Source organism: Marmota marmota, unplaced genomic scaffold, assembly GCF_001458135.2.
Source record: "Marmota marmota marmota unplaced genomic scaffold, marMar, whole genome shotgun sequence".
NCBI lineage: Eukaryota > Metazoa > Chordata > Mammalia > Rodentia > Sciuridae > Marmota > Marmota marmota.
In genome coordinates, this window is record NW_025999961.1 from 6,349,462 (window position 1) to 6,368,077 (window position 18,616).

The window sequence follows — 18,616 nt, forward strand, 5'->3', positions numbered from 1 at the left end:
AACCGGGCGCTTCCTGCCGGTCTTCGGGGCGGGGCGAGGCCCTAGGGCCGCAGCGGCCTCGCTCGGGCGGGGCCGGGACCCCCGGGCGGGCAGGCAGGTGCTCGAGCGTAGCGCTGGGCTCGCTGGCCAACGAATGAAGGGGCCGGAGCCGGGAGGATCTTGCGGCTGGGCCGCCCTGGGGTACTCTAGTAGTGAACTGGGATTATGGGCACCGCTCTGAGAGGGAAGAGCTCGTGTTCGGGACCCGCATGGGGCCGCTCCTAGAGTCCGCAGCCCGGTGGGTCTGTCCTGAGCTGGACTTTGTCCGTGAGTCTTCAGGGCTCTCCTGTCCCAGCTGCCTGTTCTGAGTGCCATTTGATGCCACTGGGGGGATACTTTGCACCACCTGCTGCCTCCCATCAGCGCTGCGCTGCGGCTAGAATGTGGGTCGGCCCTGGCCTCAGCCTGTCTCTGTCTGACCCTTGTGAATTCCTCTGTTTTGTTTCTTTCCCTTTCATATCACCCCCGCTTCTTGTGGTTCCCCTGCCGTTTTACTGTCAAGAAGTTCGTTCGTTCATTCATTCATTCTTAAAATACTTTCCGAGCTCCTACTGTGTGCCAGGAGGCACTGTTCTGAACACTTGTGATATACATCATCAGTGAGCAGAACAAAGATCTCTCCCCGGAGCTTATATGAGAGGGAGAAGAGAAACTGACTAAATCATAGATATATAAGCAAATTATAGGGTGTATTAGAAGATAAGTATGGGAAACAAAAGTCATCCTTTTCATCCTTGAAAAGGGGCATTTGAGCCAAAACATGAGCGAAGAGTGGTTCAGGTAGCTGGGCCTGGTCTGGCCTGGGGAAAGCCATGAAAGCTTGGAGGAGCACAAGGGAAGCCAGCATTGCACATGCCCTATGGGCAGGAGGGAGAGGTAAAGGCAAATTTCTATACCTTTTTAATGGTTTCTTAGAACTGTAGCTTTTAATGAATGCCTAATTAAATGCCTTCACATTTTGGATTTGTTGAAGGTTTAATCTACCTTTCCCTACACAGCACTTTAATCAACAACATATACAACTATCAAATTCCCTATCTCCCGATGTCTTTTCCCACTTTTCACCTCCGTAAGGCAGAGACAAGTGAGCTGTGGATGAGAGGTCTTAATCAGGGACTGCTTCTTCAAGACTACCTGGACTCCATAACCTTTGCATATGAATCTTCAAGTTCAAGATGAGTGTGTTTTCTCTAGTGGAGAGTACTTTTGAAATGGGCCTTATTTTTAGTCCTAATTTTAAAATAAAAACCACTTCCTCTGTTAGTACTTTATATGGAGTCACGGTCATCTTAAATTTTCAGCAGACTTCCCGTGTAATCACATGTAAGTAATGTGGTCAGTTTCTTTTCTTTCTTTTTTTTTTTTTAATATTCTCTTTTAAAAAATACCTTTATTTCATTTGTTTTATATTTTTGTGGTGCCAGGGATCAAACTCAGTGCCTCACATATGCTAGGTAAGCCCTCTACCACTGAGCCACAACCCCAGCTTGGTCAGTTTCTTTTTGTGTCTTTTTTAATAGAGCCCTGGTTGAAGAACAAGTGATCTTTAACCTTTCCTCTTCAGTGAGATTAAACTTACAAGTGGAAAGTCTTCTGAAATGTGGCCAGAGTTCAAGAATGTTCAAATTCCTCATCCACCAAACGCACATGTTGTAATTAGACATGTTTTCACTCTTTGCCCACAGTTCCTGATATATTTCTTTTGAGGGATAATTAGGAAAGGAGAGTAGTTCAGCTCCCAGATAAGCCTGAGTGATTGCATTTTTCAGATCCTTAGAGTTGGCAGTTTTGTTTTCTTGCATTAAAATAATGCTGTCAGATGCTATTCTTCTCTGTTGTATTCTGATTCTAAAAAATATTTTGTAACAGGATAAGGCTCTCACCTAAATTATGGATGTTTTTTTAAGTAAAGGTAGGAGGAGGTGAGAAAGAATTTATTTTTAAGTATATAGCTTTGCAAGACTTCCCATTATGGGAAATGCATGTGAGCAGCATTGAGGCATTGTTTATGTGTCACAGAGCCTTGGGTCTAGTAACCTCTACACTCACCCAATGGGAGAGTCCCTCAGAACACTTAAAGTTGTCATTCACTGTTTCTACTCCTGTGTCCCTCATGTTGCCTTCATCTTTACAAGCCTTTGGTATATGGCTTGCTATCACTTCTTTCTTTTGCTAGCTGGAAATTGCAGTTTCTCAGATGCTTTTTTTTTTGGTAGATGTCTGAGCTGCCAGAACAACTTTTAAGCCTTACAGTGTAATGATAGCTAAGTAGGGAAAAGCTTATTCTTGCCAGATCAGATCCTGGAATGTTCAATGTCAGTGGCCTTCAGTATACCAAAAAGTCTCAAGAGTCAGCACTTTGTGTTGAAAAACAAAAATAAAGTATTGATAAAGTATTTGAAGATAATGTTGTTAAACATAGGCTTATTTTTTCCTTGATCAAAAAGAACTGACGTGCTGGGGATGTGGCTCAAGCAGTAGCGCGCTTGGGGATGTGGCTCAAACAGTAGCACACTCGCCTCCACGTACAAACAAAGATGTTGTGTCCGCAGAAAACTAAAAAAATAAAATATTAAAAATTCTCTCTCTCTCTCTGTTTTAAAAAAAAAAAAGAACTGACTTTTTGGGCTGGGGCTTAGTGGTAGAGTGTTTGCTTTGCATGAGTGAGGCCCTGAGTTTGATTCTCACCATCACATAAAAATAAATAAAGATATTGTGCCCATCTACAATTAAAATAACAAAGAACTGACTTTTGATAGCCTAAAATGAGAGAGAATAATTAACCCCAACTTTTAAAAATTAATCTCTGCCAGAGTAACTTGTGCTCTTTTGTCTTTAATTCTGGTAAGTCAGTGAATATGACAAGTAAAACTCTGAACTGTAATTGGGGACCTGTAGCCAAGTTTTGTAAATTATTCAGAGAGTTACTAGTAAGTAGGAAGCTGAAGGCTCTGAACGTTTAGGTAAACGAGAGAGAGAGCCATATTTGTACTTGATGTTAGGTGCCTAAAAACATCTCAGCACCCTTATCTTAGCTCAGTCCCAAGCACAAGATACAAAGGATGTTGGTGCCTATGTGCAAGGGAACTGTTGGGTACTGAGATCTGCTCCAGGCAGGTGTCTAGTTATAGTTTGGATGCTGGATCCATCTTTCATCTTAAAATATGACACTTAAAGTTTAAATTATTATTTTATCAGAAGCCTTACATAGATGTTCATTACAGAAAAATAAGACAAATATATACAAAAATGTTAAGTAAAAATTATAAACTTACCAACAATTTATGTATCATCAGATGTGTGTATAGGTACATACATATACGTATATGTAAATATATATGTGTGTGTATATGTTACAAAAATGGGATTAATACTGCTAATTATACTGTTTTTTAAATGTTTTTCTCCAAAAATGTGTATTATAAACATCTTACCATGTCAGTTGTTCAGTTACAACATTATTTTAAATTAGCAAGAGCTAGAGATGTAGCTCGGTGACAGAGTGCTTCCCTAGTATGCTGAACCCCTGGGTTCAGTGTTTACTACATCAACAAACAAACAAATAAACCTCTTCCTGAATAGAAACACACTGTGGTGGAAAGCTAAAGAATGACTTAAGGAGATGATTTTCAAATTCAGATAGTTTTGTTAGGAACTTTTTCTGATGCTGAATGACAATTCTGATTCTTCAAGACTATCAGTTCTTTGCTCAGATACCTTGAAATTGTTAGCACTGGTTTGGTAATTTATAATGATTAGAAATTCTTAGCACTGTACCGTGAAGCTTTTACATAAAGGACAATTTGGTGATCCTAAGAGAAAGTTCTGATTTAACAAGAATCCGTTTCATTGTGATAGTCAGTAAAATAAGAGCTGCAGGGAGCTTGCATGTTCTTTAAAACTGACCTGGAAAAATTTAGCTTTTAAATTGCTGCTGTACTTGTACTTATTTTTGTGTGGTCTTCAAATATGGTTACAATGAATTTTCTAAAAGAGCTTGAGTTGATGTTTCACTAGAATATAATAATAATTATTATCAATGATGGATTTTTAGATTTGAAAGATTTTAATCTAGTCCACCTCTCTACTTTTTTCCATTATATAGATGTGAAAAAACTGAGACCTACCAGATTAAATGTCCTGCTCAAGAGCACAGTGGTATTGCAGAATAGAGATCAGAGTTAAAAACTGTCTTCTAAAGATCCAGCAGTGTCAGTGGCTAAGCCAGACCCACAGGAACTCCGGAAAGGCTTTATATAGATGTGGGAAGAAAAGGCAAGAAGAGAGATGAAGATTGAGAAGGGCAAAAATAAATAAATAAATTAAATAATGGTTGTGAGAGCCATTTTTTTTTTAAATTTATCCCTCAGGGAAAAATTGCACAGCCCTTTTTTTAACCCATTCCTTTGGTGGGGAGAAGTGAATTTGTGATAATGCATTCTTCCCAGAGATAGGACTGTGGGTATATACCAAAACAGACAAAGTAATTCCTAATATACTTATTAGGCATTTCTGTGCCCAGGATCTATACTTATTTCATATTTTCAACAATCTTATGAAACAGATCCTATTATAACTCCCCTCCCCTTTGTTTTCAGATGTGGAAAACGGCTCAGAGAAGTTAAGTACCTTGTTCAAGATCATAACTAGTGGGATTGGGGATAGCTCTGTGGTAGAGCAAGACCAGGGTTCAATCCTCAGTACCACCCAAAACAAACAAAACTAGCAATTTTTGGTGCCAGATTTAAAAGTCTTACTCCAGCTGAGCACAATGGTGCATGCCTGTAATCTCAGCAGCTTGAGATGGGCCAAGGTAGGAGGATCTCAAGATCAAGGACAGCCTCAGCAACTTAATGAGGCCCTAAGCAACTTAGTGAAATCCCAAAAACAAAAAGAGCCTGGGATGTAGCTCCATGGTAAATTGCCCCTTGGTTAAATCCCCAGTGTACCCCACCTCCAAAAAAGTTTTGACTCCAGGACTCATTCTTTTATCCTTATACTTATGAATGCAAGAAATATTAATGAAACTTGCTTACAGTTATACTTGGCCTTTGTACACTAGAGTGCTTTCTCATTGGTATTCTCCAGTAGCCATTTCTTTCTAGGCTTTTGTTAGATGATCAACTAGGTGACTGCTAAAAAGATACAGGGATCCCTTAAATATTTTAGTCTCTAGAGGCAGTGTTTATTAGGTTAACAGATGCAGTTCATTAGTTTAACAGATGTTTACTTAGCACCTGCTAAATACCAGACATTATTCTAGGTATTGAGTAGGACTATATCAATCTACAAAACAAAATTATTGAGGTGACTTTTTTGCTGGATCATTGACTTTGTTAACTTTGGTGGATAGATGTTAATAAGATGATGATGATAACAAGAAAAGATGACTTATCCTAAAACAGACTTCCTTCTCTCAGTCCTGGTAAATAAAAGTAGCATTAGCTCGGTGCATGCCTATAATCCCAGGAGCAGGAGAGGCTGAGGCAGGAGGATCTTGAGTTCAAAGCCAGCCTCAGCAATTTAGTGAGGCCTTAAGCAACTCGGCAAGATCTTGTCTCTATATAAAATACAAAAAAGGGCTGGGGACGTGGCTCAGTGGTTAAGCGCCCTGGGTTCAATCCCTGGTATCAAAAAAAAAAAAAAAAAACACAAAAAACTTTAAAGAAAAGTCCGGCTGGGTGTGGTGGTATACACACCTGATCCCAGCGGCTTGGGAGACTGAGGCAGGAGGATTGTAAATTCAAATTGCCAGCATCAGCAATTTAGTGAGTACCTAAGCAACTCAGCAAGACCCTGTCTCTAAATAAAATATAAAAATGGGCTGGGGATGTGGCTCAGTGATTAAGTGCTCCTGGTTTTAATCCCTGGTACGAAAGAAAGAAAGGGAGGGAGGAAGGGAGGGAAAGAGAGAAAGAAAGAAGAAAGAAAAGTCCAGATCCGTTGGTTGCTTTTTCTTTTTTTCATGGTGGTGTTAGGAATTGAATCTAGAAGCACTCTACCATTGAGCTATATCCCCAGCCCTTTTTATTTTTAATTTTGAGATCGGACTGTCTCTAAGTTCCTGTGGCTGGTCTGAAATTTGTGATCCTCCTGCTTCAGCTTCCAAATTATGAGGATTATAGGTATGCACCACCTCCCTACCTGTTTTTTTAAAAGAATCTATAACTTCATAAACTTTTTCTCCATTCCCAACTGATTTTTTGTAACCCAGAACACCTGCCTCTCTGACTTTATTTATTTATCTGCTTGTTATTTATTTATCTGCCTATCTAATTATTTTCAGTGCTGGGGATTGAACCTTGGATCTCTGGCATACTATGCAGGTCCTCTACATTGAGCAGCCACTTCCAGCCCCTTCCCCTCTGGCTTTTGAATGCTTTCGGTGCTTAACTTGGCACTTACTGTGTGTGAGACACACTGCTTTGATTCTGTTAATAGGGATAGGATACTAAAATACACAACCAGCCCCCTGTCCTCAGCCCCTCCACAGGCTTGTGTGTGTGTGTGTGTGTGTGTGTGTGTGAACGTGGGCATGCAGTGCTGTGAGCCTAGAGCCTAGAACCTTGCACATGCCAGGCAAGCGCTCTACCACAGAGCTATACCCCCAGCTCCCCAAATAATTTTTTCATGGTGGAATTTTCTCCTTCAGATTGAATCACTGATAGTGATTTAACAGGCCAACAAAGGACAATAAAAGCTCTTCCTAAAATAATCACTTTCTTAGCTGTGGCTTTAGCCTGATGATCTGTCTAAAGCTTCCGCTTTTTCTCTCCTGCATGTGCTTCCTGCAGCGTATCCCTGGGCCAGATCCAACACCACATAACTTCTGCAGATGGAGCATCATAAAGCATCATGAGGCTCTGCCAAGCAACACTTCCTGTAGCACGATCAAACAGCTGCCACACGCATAGCCTTCAGCTGAGAGCCAGAAACTCCTCTGTAGCCTTCCATCTGCAGTGTTACAATAAGGACTATTGCGGCTGCGGGTATAGCTCAGTGGTAGAGCGCATGCTTAGCAGGTGCAAGGCCCAGGGTTTGATCTTTAGTGTGCATGTACACCCCCACCCCACAGTACTACTATCAGAATCTTAGTTTGTGGGATCACACTTAGAAGTTTAAAAGTTCTAGATCTTTCTATGAATATCCTCAATAGAATGTTGGATATTTTGGAATACTTCCACATAAAACTATCCTATACAACAGTGTGCTTTAGAGAGAATCTGATTTTCAGGGACCAGAAATCTTTGTAAAAAGTCCATACTTTGTTATAATAAAGTCAAGTGTAATAACATTGGTATTTGGAAGTTAAAAATTAAAAAATTGCCCTTACTTATGGTACCCTAGCCAAAGCAATTATTCCATTTTTATAGTATGCCCAAGCTTTGTTCTTGTGTGTATCTCATGTGATTCTACTTGTGTGTAAAAATGTATAGCTTTCATGTGTGGTTGTCATTTTTGGAATCTGATATGGATCAGGTACTGTTGATGCATATGAGTGAAGCATATACTTTGAGTTGTTTTAATAGCTGGGAACCACCCTCTATTTCTCATCAGTGGGTTTGTAGTCTTTGATAAGAGAATATGTGAATCCAGAAAAAGGCTGAAGCCGAGTCTCTGGTTTTGTTAGGGTTATGCCTTGGTAGCCACATGTGGGGACTTACGTGAAGTTTAACAAGTAGCAGAGGTTTTGGATAGATGGAATTTTGGTCAAATACATGTTCACCCACGTTGAGAAACCAAAGTTGTCTCAGTTTGACACTCTGAGTTTACTGTCACTGAAGTAAGTTTTGTGGTGAATGGGAGCCATATAAAAATATTTTCTAAATCGTTAATGGAATTGTTTAAAATATAAACCTCATGAGATATATTGGGAAGTTGCATTGAAGTGGATAATTCTTTTAACCTCTACTGTTGCTTTGGGAGGAAGAAGAAGTAAAAGCAGAGAAGGACTCTAGGAGGGAGTAAATCTGTCAGAGATGTCTCTTTTCATTTCCAGCGCTTCACCTTTTCTTTATTTCCCTCTGCCTATTTTGTTGATCACATCTCTAAGGAAAGCAAAAACTTGTCAGTGTCTCTTCATATTAGCTGAGGGTTAGGAAATTTACTTAAAGCCTTGCTTGTTTTCTGCCTGAAAAGTGGGAAAAATAATAATGCCCATCTTATATGATAGGTATGTATGAACATTTTTGTGGGGCTGGGAATGTGTCTCAGTGGTAGAACACTTGCCTAGCATGTGTGAGGTTCTGACTTCAATCCCTTGAACCATAAAAATAATTATGAATTTATTAACTGTAATTACATATGTAAAGCCCTAGACAGGATACTTGCTGTATAGTTAGCCTTCAATAGAAGTGAGCTATTACTGTTATTCAGAAATTGGTCAGAGCTGCTGGGATGGTTTCATAAAGTGCTTAATCATTAATCTTGGAGTTCAAAAATCTTTCCCAGCAAAGGTATTAATAAAAGTGGAGTATTTTGTTATTGTGGTTGTTGCCATAGTATCATGCCAGGAAAGTTCACTACATGTGGTAACTCTTTCTTAGAATATTTTTCACTATCTCTAAAAGTTTCTTTTCCTCTTTTCTTTGTTCCTTTATACATTTGAGAATGATTTGATTATATTTAAAATTCCAATCTAATGACAGCACTTAGTTGTTGTCTCTTTTCATTATTAACATGTGTCCTTTGACATTTTGCTAGTTTCATTAAAGACTTATTTTTCCTCTTTCCTCATTTCCAACTGGCCACTCTGACAAAGACCAAATTCTGTCCAGTCAACTCATTTGTCCAATATTCATTTATGAATATTTGTGAATTTCTGAATCAAGTAAAATCACAATTAGCCTAAGTAAAATCAAATTATCTCTCAGAATAATAACTGTTTATTTCAAAGGCAGTTGCAAGACTGTGGTATTTTGGTTTCATATTTAAATACTTTCCTCCCCAAATACTGTCATCATATTCTTGTGTCCTGTCTTTCATCATTTCTTATAGACCTGTCTGGTGGGCAACCTGTCAGAAGTGGCATGCTAACTCCATTATTTTTTGGGAAGGAAGGGATTTTAGCCACAAGACAGCAGAGCTTAAGTGTGGGTGGTGACAAAGGAAGCCCTGGCCACAGTGGCAAAATATTTTGAAATCTACCTGTAAATATATATATATATATATCCCCGCCCCCATACTGGGAATTAAACCCAGAGGTGCTTGACCACTTAGCTACATCCTGGACCCTTTTAATTATTTTTTTTTTTTTAATTTTGAGACAGAGTCTCACTAAGTTGCCTAGGAACTTAGTCTTAGTCTTAGGCTGGCTTCAAACTTGAGATCCTCCTGCCTCGGCCTTTCAAGTTGCTGGGGTTAGAGGCATAGGCCACCACATCCAGCTGACTGCTGGTCTTTTTATTTTTGTTTTTGCTGAGAGAGTTTAAAATACCTGCGAATGCCTTGAAGGGAATGAGCCCAGTTTTTTAAATAAAAAATCTCACTACATTCTTGCCTTTTTTCTGGATAAAAAATTGAATTCTTTTTTTTTTTTTTTTGATCTAACAAATGTATTCAGAGTACATGCAAGGATGAAATTAACTAAATACACATGAAAAATCTTTCCGGGTAGATGGACAATGGAGAAAAAGAAATTATAAACTGGAAAAAAATTACTAGGAATATGTAGGTATGATTTTGTTATAAAATTTTATGCAACAGTAGATTTGTATGGGTATATAATGTGTTGGTGGTCAAACACAAAAGGTGAAGATGTTATTTGTGTTAGGATAACGGAGAGCTCTGAAGGCACTACCTTCGAATCTGAGGTTCAAGTTCATAGCAGTAGATGGGCACCACATTAAATTACTGATCACAAACCTTATGGTAATACACTTTGCCAGCCAACAATCACCCATTCTCAACAGCCACTTCCAACTTTCAGTTAAATATTATGAAATCTACATGTATCTTGAGATTTATCTGATGAACCAACTTCACAAGAAAAATGTGGAAATCATTAGAACGGAACTTACTCTGATCCACACTTAACTTTTCCTCCTGTTCCAACTGTGCAATAGAAGATGTAGTGGGTTATATAGTGTCCCCCCCAAATTCATGTAAGTCTGGAAACTTCTGCAATCTGAATAAAATGTGATTTCTACTTTACAACAAAACCATAAACATATTATTTTCTCCCTGAGTCTCCAGGAAAAAGTCAACCTTGCCAATGGCTTGATGTCAGAGGTCTGGTTCCTGAACTATGAGAGCATAAATTTCTCCTTTTGAGCCAGTCAATTTATGGCAATTTGTTATGAAAGCCCTAGGAAACTACTATAGAAGATGAGCCTCAGCAAATATCAAACACCAAGACTTCCATAATCTGGCTGCTATACTGCTATATTATTAGCAGCTGCTATACTGCTATACTGCTATATTAGCTAAATCCTTGCCTCTTGAATTAAAAAAAAAAAAAAAAAAACAAAAAACTCTGAACTTACTCCCATTTATTCTATTTCTTATATTTCTGCTGATTTCCTCTCTAGTCATAGGCCCAGACTAATAATTTATATACTTTTTTTTAATTTTATTTTTTTTATTAGCTACACATGACATTACAATGATACAATGATCTTGGCAATTCATACATTTAAATCATTGGGGTATAATTTCTCATTTTTCTAATTGTACAGACTGCAGAATCACACTGGTCATAGACTCACCTATATACATACAGCAATCATAATGTCTATTCTATTCTGCTGCCCTTCCTATCCCCCCCACTCCTCCCCTCCCCTCCCATCATTTCTCTCTATCCAATCTAATGTGACATACTTTTTTTTCTTTTTCTCATCACAACATCATACATGTATTCTGTATAACGTTGATTTTATATCACAATATAAAAAATTGAATTCTTTAAGATCATTTTCCCAGTGTTTCCTTGTGCTTGGGACACATATGATTCTTTCACTCTGTCTCCCTTTGAAGATGTGCTGCCTGTATTTACAAAATAGTAGGTGTAGCACTTTCTCCAGTGACCTGGTCTGTGGTATTGGACATCATGTTAGTTAAAGGAGAGTCTGGGACTCTGTCATAGGGATGAATTGTGTCTCATCAACAGAACCTGTATTATCTCCCAGGGTATTGTGGGTGGGGCTCCATGTTCACATCTCATGCCTTCTCCTTTGACCACAAATACCATCTGTTGGCCCCTCTTTTTCTCACCTTTATCTACCTACCTATCATCTATCTGTACTCCCTACCCCAACCCAGCTTGCTTAGTTTTTGCTTCAGTTTCACTTGCCCCAGTAATCCCTTATGCTGCTTTGCTCTTTTTCCTTTATATTTTAAAGGCCTTTGTCTGCTACCTGCTGAGTAAAGAAGATGGTCTGTGCTCAAAGGGTGATAAAAGAAACCGTAGTGTATGTATAATTAGTGCCTAAGGAACTCCATATTTCAGATGTGATCTGTTTTGCAGACAGAAGAGGGGCAGGGGCACTCTAGGGTACATAAGAACAGCCCTCAGTATGGTATGAGCCAGGCTGTCACTGTGGCTGGTGCTGAACAGAGGGACATCTGAGAAATAAACCTATAGTGGAGGTGCCATGTTATCATGGAAGAGCCTTTGATTTTGGAGGTTTCCAGTCCTGCTTCAGCTACTTGATGGTGACTTTAGATGTGGAACTTCACCCTATAAGATTTCTCACCTATAACATGTGGATAGTTTCAATGCAGCATTATTTTTGAGGATGAGAAGAAATAAACTTGTGTACCTAGCTCAGGCCCTGACAAATGGAAGATACTCAATAGCTGCTAGATGCTCTTATTATTATTAATAATAACTTGCACTGAAAGAGTATTTGTTTGAGCAACATTTTTGTGTACCTACCATTTGCTAAATACTAGGTTAAAATTAGGACTCCAAAGAAATAATGTGTACTTGGGAGTTTCACATTCTGTTGGGGAGACTATAGATCACCAGATGGCTCTACTGCAGGGAGGTAGGAGCTGCCTACTTAAGAGGGAGGGGAACCCAGAATGCTCCGGAGCACGGAGTAGGAGGGTCCACTACAGAACCCACTGCAGCATCTGGTCTTCTGTGAAGGCTGTGTAGGACTTGGAAAGGCCAGTGTTAAAATGGGATTTGGTGTGGGAAGGAGGGGGATAATGTAGCAGGCAGGCAAGAGGGACAGCTTGAAAGGCTCATAGGTATGTTGAGATTGGGTTGTTACAGCATCTGTCCCAATCTCTTATATAAGGCATGTGTACTCATGCATGAAAATGAGAGAGAAGTCTTGAGGAGTAGAATCCAAGGAGCACCTCTAGGACATGATTCTGAAATTTTTTTTTTAAAGGACTCCTTCTTTCTGTAACATGCTGCATTACCATTAGGTCAACTGGCCCTTAGCGAGTCTGTAGATACCTTTTCATTCGTCCCTCCCTGCTTCCTCTTGTCCTTCTCTTGCTCCAAGGCATTGAGCTCTTCCCACCTATTTGGCTAACTTGGAGTTTATAGAGTGGTTTTAAGGGAGTTGGTGGAGGGGGAGGCACAGAAGGCAACACCATGTGTTTCTGCAGCTGCCATTAGTCACATCCCGTAGTTTAAATTATAAGGCAGTGACAGCTCTGTAACTGCCACCTACCACCTTTTTCTCTGGCATTTACACATCCTAACACCACCATATAATGTAGTAGTTAAGAGCGTGGCTGTGGAATCAGAACTCTGCTACTTGCTAACTGTGGATTTGGGCTGGTTATTTAACTTCTCTGAGCCTCAGTCTTCTGATTTTTGAAATGGGAATAATAATAGGTTCTAACCCCTAAGATTGCTATTAGTCTTACATGAGGCAATCCATAGAAAGCTGTTAACACAGTATCTAAGGTGTAGTTTTACTGTTTTGGGGTTTTGGGGGGTATCGGGGATTGAACTCAGAGTCACTCGACCACTGAGCCACATCCCCAGTAGTATTTTGTATTTTATTTAGAGATAGGTACTCACTGAGTTGCTTAGCACCTTGCTTTTGCTGAGGCTGGCTTTGAACTTATGGTCCTCCTGCTCAGCTCCCAAGCCACTGGGATAACAAGCATGTGCTACCGCACCCGGCTTTGTTTTATGGCACTAGAGATTGAACCCAGGGCCTCCCCAATGTTAGGCTCTTCAACCAAGCTACAACCCAGCCCTATAGTGTTAATTAGTTGCTATTCTTCCTTTCATTGAGCTGTCAGTCTGGTTCTGATAATGGTAAGACCTGACCTCCATTTCCTTTGAGCATTTTTCTTCCTGTATTCCCAGAGGTGGGAGTTCGGAGATGGGAAGGAGGTACCATGATATCGTAGAAGAGCCTTTGATTATGGAGTTTTTCAATCCTGGTTCAGCCATTTGATGGTGACCTTAAATGTGGGACTTCACTTGAAACTTCTCCTCACCTATAACATGTGGATAGGCATATTCCATGCAGGCTTATTTTGAGGATGAGAAGAAATCAACTATGTATACCCAGCTCAGGACCTGACAGGGGTACCTTTGCTCTTGAATGACTATACCTTATCCACCATGACTAACTTTATTTTCTATCCAGAGGGCCTCCCTTAACTGCAGTTTCTTTTTCAATAAATAGATTCATGATTTCCTTTTTGTCCTCCTGTAGCAGTTATCTTTTCTTGTCCCAACTTCTAGGAGGACTTGAAGTTTGGTAGCGTTGTAAGTCCTGAGCTGACACCTTCAATTCGGCTTAGCTTCCTTCTCTCTCCTTTTAAGTCAGCAGCCCCTTTCTCTTCCTAGACACCTGTACTCCAAACCAGTCACAGTCCCCAGGGTGCCTTCTGTGATAGTCTGTGTTTTTACGAATTGCCACCCTTCCTGTCTAGTATCCCCCTTTGTGTCTGAGTTCCCTTTCTGCAAGAGCTTGACTGTCCTCTCCACCTCCCACCTCTTTCTATCTGTACCTCTCAAGAGATCATCTGCACACCACGGCCAGGCTCCTGCTGAGTTCAGTCTTCATGTTGTCATTTTCCCACCTGAGAGCCCTCTGCTTCTCCTGCCCCTTCCACTGATCCAAATCTTAACAAGCTTTAAAGGCTCATGCAGGATCTCAGCCTGCTTCTGGTTTTGTTGAAAGAGCATCAGCTTGGATTTGGGAAGCCTGAGCTCTGGCCAATTTTTGTGTGACCTTGAGGTCTCATTTCCTATAGAGTTTTAAAACATGTTTTGTTCAAGGAACCTTTTAGAGAATCAGATATGTAAAGTAAATACAAAAAATTAAAATAAAAATTTTTACATAGGAGACATAATTATACCGTAGGGGAGGGAGGCACTGTAGTAATCTACATTTTCAATTATGGGAATCTGGTGAGCAATCTCTACAGACTGGGAAGGGGAGGTCTCCAGCTGTTAGATCATCTAAAATTTTTCAAAATTTTAGGTAACTGAACTCTTCCCTTATCCCTTGTTGAGAACTGCTATTTCAAAAGAAATCATGGAAAACTCAACAATATGTAGAGAGAAAGGAGAGATGTGAGAAGCAGTTTGACAAGCTCCTGGCTGAGCAGTATCTAGGCCCTTGTTCCTTCAGCCTCTGCAGCCTTGTCTGTCCTCATAACTGGCATCACTTTTTTTTTTTTTTTTGGTCTGTATATGAGTTGTCTGCACTTCTGGTTCTTAGTGATTAGCATCATTCAGAGGCTTTTTTTCTTCTGTTGAATATGTTTTGAAGATTTTTGGTTGTGAGATATGTTAGGCTTTTTTTTTTTCTTTCTTTTCTTTTCTTTTTTTTTTTTTTTTTTTTGCAGCTGCACACATGCTATGCAGGTGCTCTGCCGCTGAGCTGCATCCCCAGCCCCTGTGTTAGGTCTTTAGAGTGATCCCTGACTCCAGTCTCAGTCTCTATGCCCCAGTAATCAGTTCTGGCATAAGGTGCTTTGCCTTGAAATACTCCTTTTACTAATAGTATGGCAGTTAGTTGTTAAACCAGTGACATGTCCTGGTGCTTGAAGCCCAGTTGTTCCCCTGTTATGTCTCTGGCTGCTCTTTTGCTTCCACAGGCAACTCCTTACTCCATCAGGTATATAGGTTCTCTTTGTTGGGTGTGACTCAGAGAGTGAGAGAACCAAGCCAGTCAATTGTTTGGTGAAGTCAGACCTATAGTTCTGTGGATTCACTGGCATTTGGGTCTTACCATTTTTTCTCTGACTTGAATTTCTTACTAGGGAGAGTTTGATATAGTGTTTGGATTGTTTAAAGGCTTAATAAATTCCGGTGAGGATCATTCTTGCTAAGAAGTATGAATAAGAAATGCTTTTACTGCCTTCAATAAAGAATGAGCTGTCAAAACAGAGTGAGGAAATCAGTGTACACCCTAGTGACCAGTTACTATCTTCCTTTTAAAAAAAAGAGAGAGAGAGAGAGAAATCTAAGGCAAGGGCAAACAACAACAACAATAACAACAAAAACAAAAAATAGTAAGTCTAAATGTGAAAGAAAGGATTTTTAATTGCCACATGAGTAAGTAATATTGCTTAGCTATCAGAGTAGTGTACTTTTACAAGTCCTTGCTGGTTTCCCCACCCTAGAAATTTGTTACAGTTGAAAGGACATTAGAAGGTGTTACTTTGTAAGAAGAAAGGGGTTTAAAATTGGTGGTTGCCAAAATATTCTTTATGGGGTGATGAAAATGCTCTAAAATTAATTATGGTGATGGTTATACAACTCTATGAATATATCGAACACCATTTTAATACTTTGTATTATTAAACTCTTTAAATAGGTGAGTTGTGGAACTGGTTTCTTCTAGGCAGGAGGAGCCATACTAGGTGCACAGAGAAAGAGTAGACACTGCGGATGAGTTGGCTTCTCCCTCAGCCCTACCCAAACAGAGTAGGGTTGATGTCTGGGCCATACACCTTTAAGTTCTAGCCATTGTGAGCAGTTTTTATGTCTTATTTATTATTTCATCAGTTTCTGTTGATTAATTTTCCTCCTGATTTATCAACTAACCAGACCTGCTCAGGGCGACAACTCACAGGGATCAGGCACAAGGGGGCGGGGACTGTAGGGAGGGGAAGGTTTTTTCACAAATCATTGTGACCTCAAGGACTATTTCAGAGAAGGGGCATGTGCAGCAGAGGAACCACCAGAGGACATCAGCGGTCCTTCCTCTCCATTGTCCCGGTTTCCACATTAGGTTCCCAAGATGTGCTTGGGTAGCACAGAGAGTGCAAAGTAGTAGTGTAGGATGTTTTGTCTGGTTAAAAATATTAAAGAAAAATAGTAGTCACATTTTCTCAGATTTCCACAAGCATAACAAAATCTGAACCCAGCCAATTATGGGGATCTGGTGAGCAATCTCTACAGACTGGGAAGGGGAGGTCTCCAGCTGTTAGATCATCTAAAATCTAGGGGTGTAGTTTTCTACATGACATAAGGTGTAAGAAAAATGCCCAACCCTGGGTCATAAACACCTTTAAGTTCTAGCCATTGTGAGTAGTTTTTATGTCTTATTTATTATTTTATCAGTTTCTGTTGATTAATTTTCTTCCTGATTATGGATCACATTTTTTTATCATGTCCAGAAATTTTTGCCCAAATGCTGTGCATTATGACTTGAAGACATTTAAATGTATTTTTTAGGAGGGGAAAAACAAATAATTAGGTAGGAAAATATCAATCTCTGCTATGTTTTTAATTTCCAGAGCTGACATTTAGATAGCAACTCATTGCTTGCAGGCCAGAACAGAGTGGGAGGTAAAATTAGAAGGCAAAAGTACAAAGGAAGGAGGGAGGGAAGGAGGAAGGAAAGAAAGAAGGAAAGCAGGCAGGCAGGCAGGCAAGCCAATGTTTAAAAAACAAGAAAAAAAGATTAAGGATCAAGGTTTTTAGAGAGAGAATTTTTTAATATTTTTATTTTTTAGTTTTCGGCAGACACAACATCTTTGTTTGTATGTGGTGCTGAGGATCGAATCCGGGCCTCACGCATGCCAGGCGAGCGCGCTACCGCTTGAGCCACATCCCCAGCCCTCAAATCAGGTTTGATGGCACACACCTGTATTCCCAGTGGCTTGGGAGACTGAGTTAAAAGGATCACAAGTTCAAAGCCAGCCGCAGCAACTTAGGCCCTAAGCAACTAACAAGACTCTGTCTCAAAATAAAAAATAAAAAGGGTTGGGGATGTGGCTCATTGCTTAAGTGCCCCTGGTTTCAATCCCTGATACCAGGAAAAAAGAAAAAAGAAAGAAAGAAAAGAAAAAGAAAAAAAGAAGTTTAAGGATCAGAAGTACTAAAGTTGATGTCAGAATGTCTGAAAATGAGTTCTGGCTTTACCATCTATTTAGCTATATGAACCTTGGGCATATTATTAAATTTTCAGAGCTTCATTGGATTTATCTGTAAAGTAGGGATGCAAATACCTTACAGGATTGTCAAGTGACATGAGACATATGAAAGTGGTCACAGTAAAACCTCCAACAAATTATATTTTTGTGTGTTTAGTTAGATGTATATCTTTGTAACAGCACTTAGTCTGTAAATGCTGTCTGGAGTTTCCAAATAGCCTTATGAGATAAGCATTTTTTATGGTTGATAACTGATTTGCATAATAAGTATTTAAACAGCAGAGTCCTTAAAGACTAGGTACAGTCATCTATGTATGTGGTCTGTTACCTTGGGACCAGACAGAGATTGTCGGTTAGTCTTACTGCATGTCTGCCTCCCTGGCTTCAGATGCTGTTTCTCTTGGTTTATTGTCAGAGTAATTGGTGCTTGTAACTGCCACAGGCAGTGTATAGTTAGGGGAATAGAGCTGTGGTCAGCAGCAAAGCTATTACCTGGTCATGCTTTCAGAGGCTTATGGAATGAGCCTGCTAGTCAGGCTGACTCTGAGAGAGCCAACCCCTCCAGCCAGAAGCTGGCAATCAGCAGCTCTAGGAACTAACTGTAGGAAACAGATCCTATTTCTCTTTCTAGCTCCCTAGAACTGGATAAGGGATGGATTCATTCAGACTCTAGTCTGTATCCTCAATGAGAAGTCTTAAAGTCTGATTTTGAGTATGCCCCTGCTCCATCAATGAAACTAAAGTATATTTCAGAAAGCTAGCTAAGGGAAAAATGGAACAGTAGTTCAGTTGAACCTGGCACTAATCATATACATAGAGTGTTAGTGAGCTTTCTATCACTTTAACAGCTTAAAAGCAAAGGTTTATTTTGGCTCACAGTTTTGGAAGTTCAATCCTTGTTTGCTTGACTTTTTTGCTTTTGGGCCTGTGGCAAGGCAGCACATGGTGCCAGGAAAATGTGCTAGGGCAAACTGCTCCCTTCATGGCCAGGATATAGGAAAAAAGGAATGGACTTGGGTTTCACAATCCCCTTTGAGAGCATGCCTGCAGTGACCTAAACACCTCCCACTAGGCCCAACCTTTTTTTTTTTTTTTCCTTCTTCTTTTTTTATTTTTTCCTTTTTTTGAGGCCTCGTGCAATCTCCAGCCCTTTTTAGTTTTTATTTTGAGACAGGGTCTCACTAAATTGTCCAGTCTGGCCTTAAACTTGCCGTCCTCTTGCCTCAGCCTCCCAAGTAGCTGGGATAACAGATGTGTGCTACCA

The 18,616-nt window shown here is 39.9% G+C and overlaps 1 protein-coding gene and 1 long non-coding RNA gene across 5 annotated transcripts in view; both read left to right on the forward strand.

Moving 5' to 3' along the window:
- LOC107151139 overlaps positions 1-8,523 on the forward strand; it is an 8,590-nt gene extending 67 nt beyond the window's left edge. Inside the window, exons 1-3 of one of the 2 annotated variants that reach the window (XR_001504668.2) lie at positions 1-306; positions 6,326-6,365; positions 6,834-8,523. The exon at positions 1-306 is cut by the window's left edge and continues 67 nt beyond it. This is a non-coding gene — a long non-coding RNA (uncharacterized LOC107151139). The remainder of the gene's footprint in view (positions 307-6,325; positions 6,366-6,833) is intronic. The other variant, XR_007347485.1, reaches the window with a different exon arrangement.
- Positions 1-18,616, forward strand: part of Mtmr12 (myotubularin related protein 12) — a 77,729-nt gene that overhangs the window by 321 nt on the left and 58,792 nt on the right. The window lies entirely within an intron of this gene.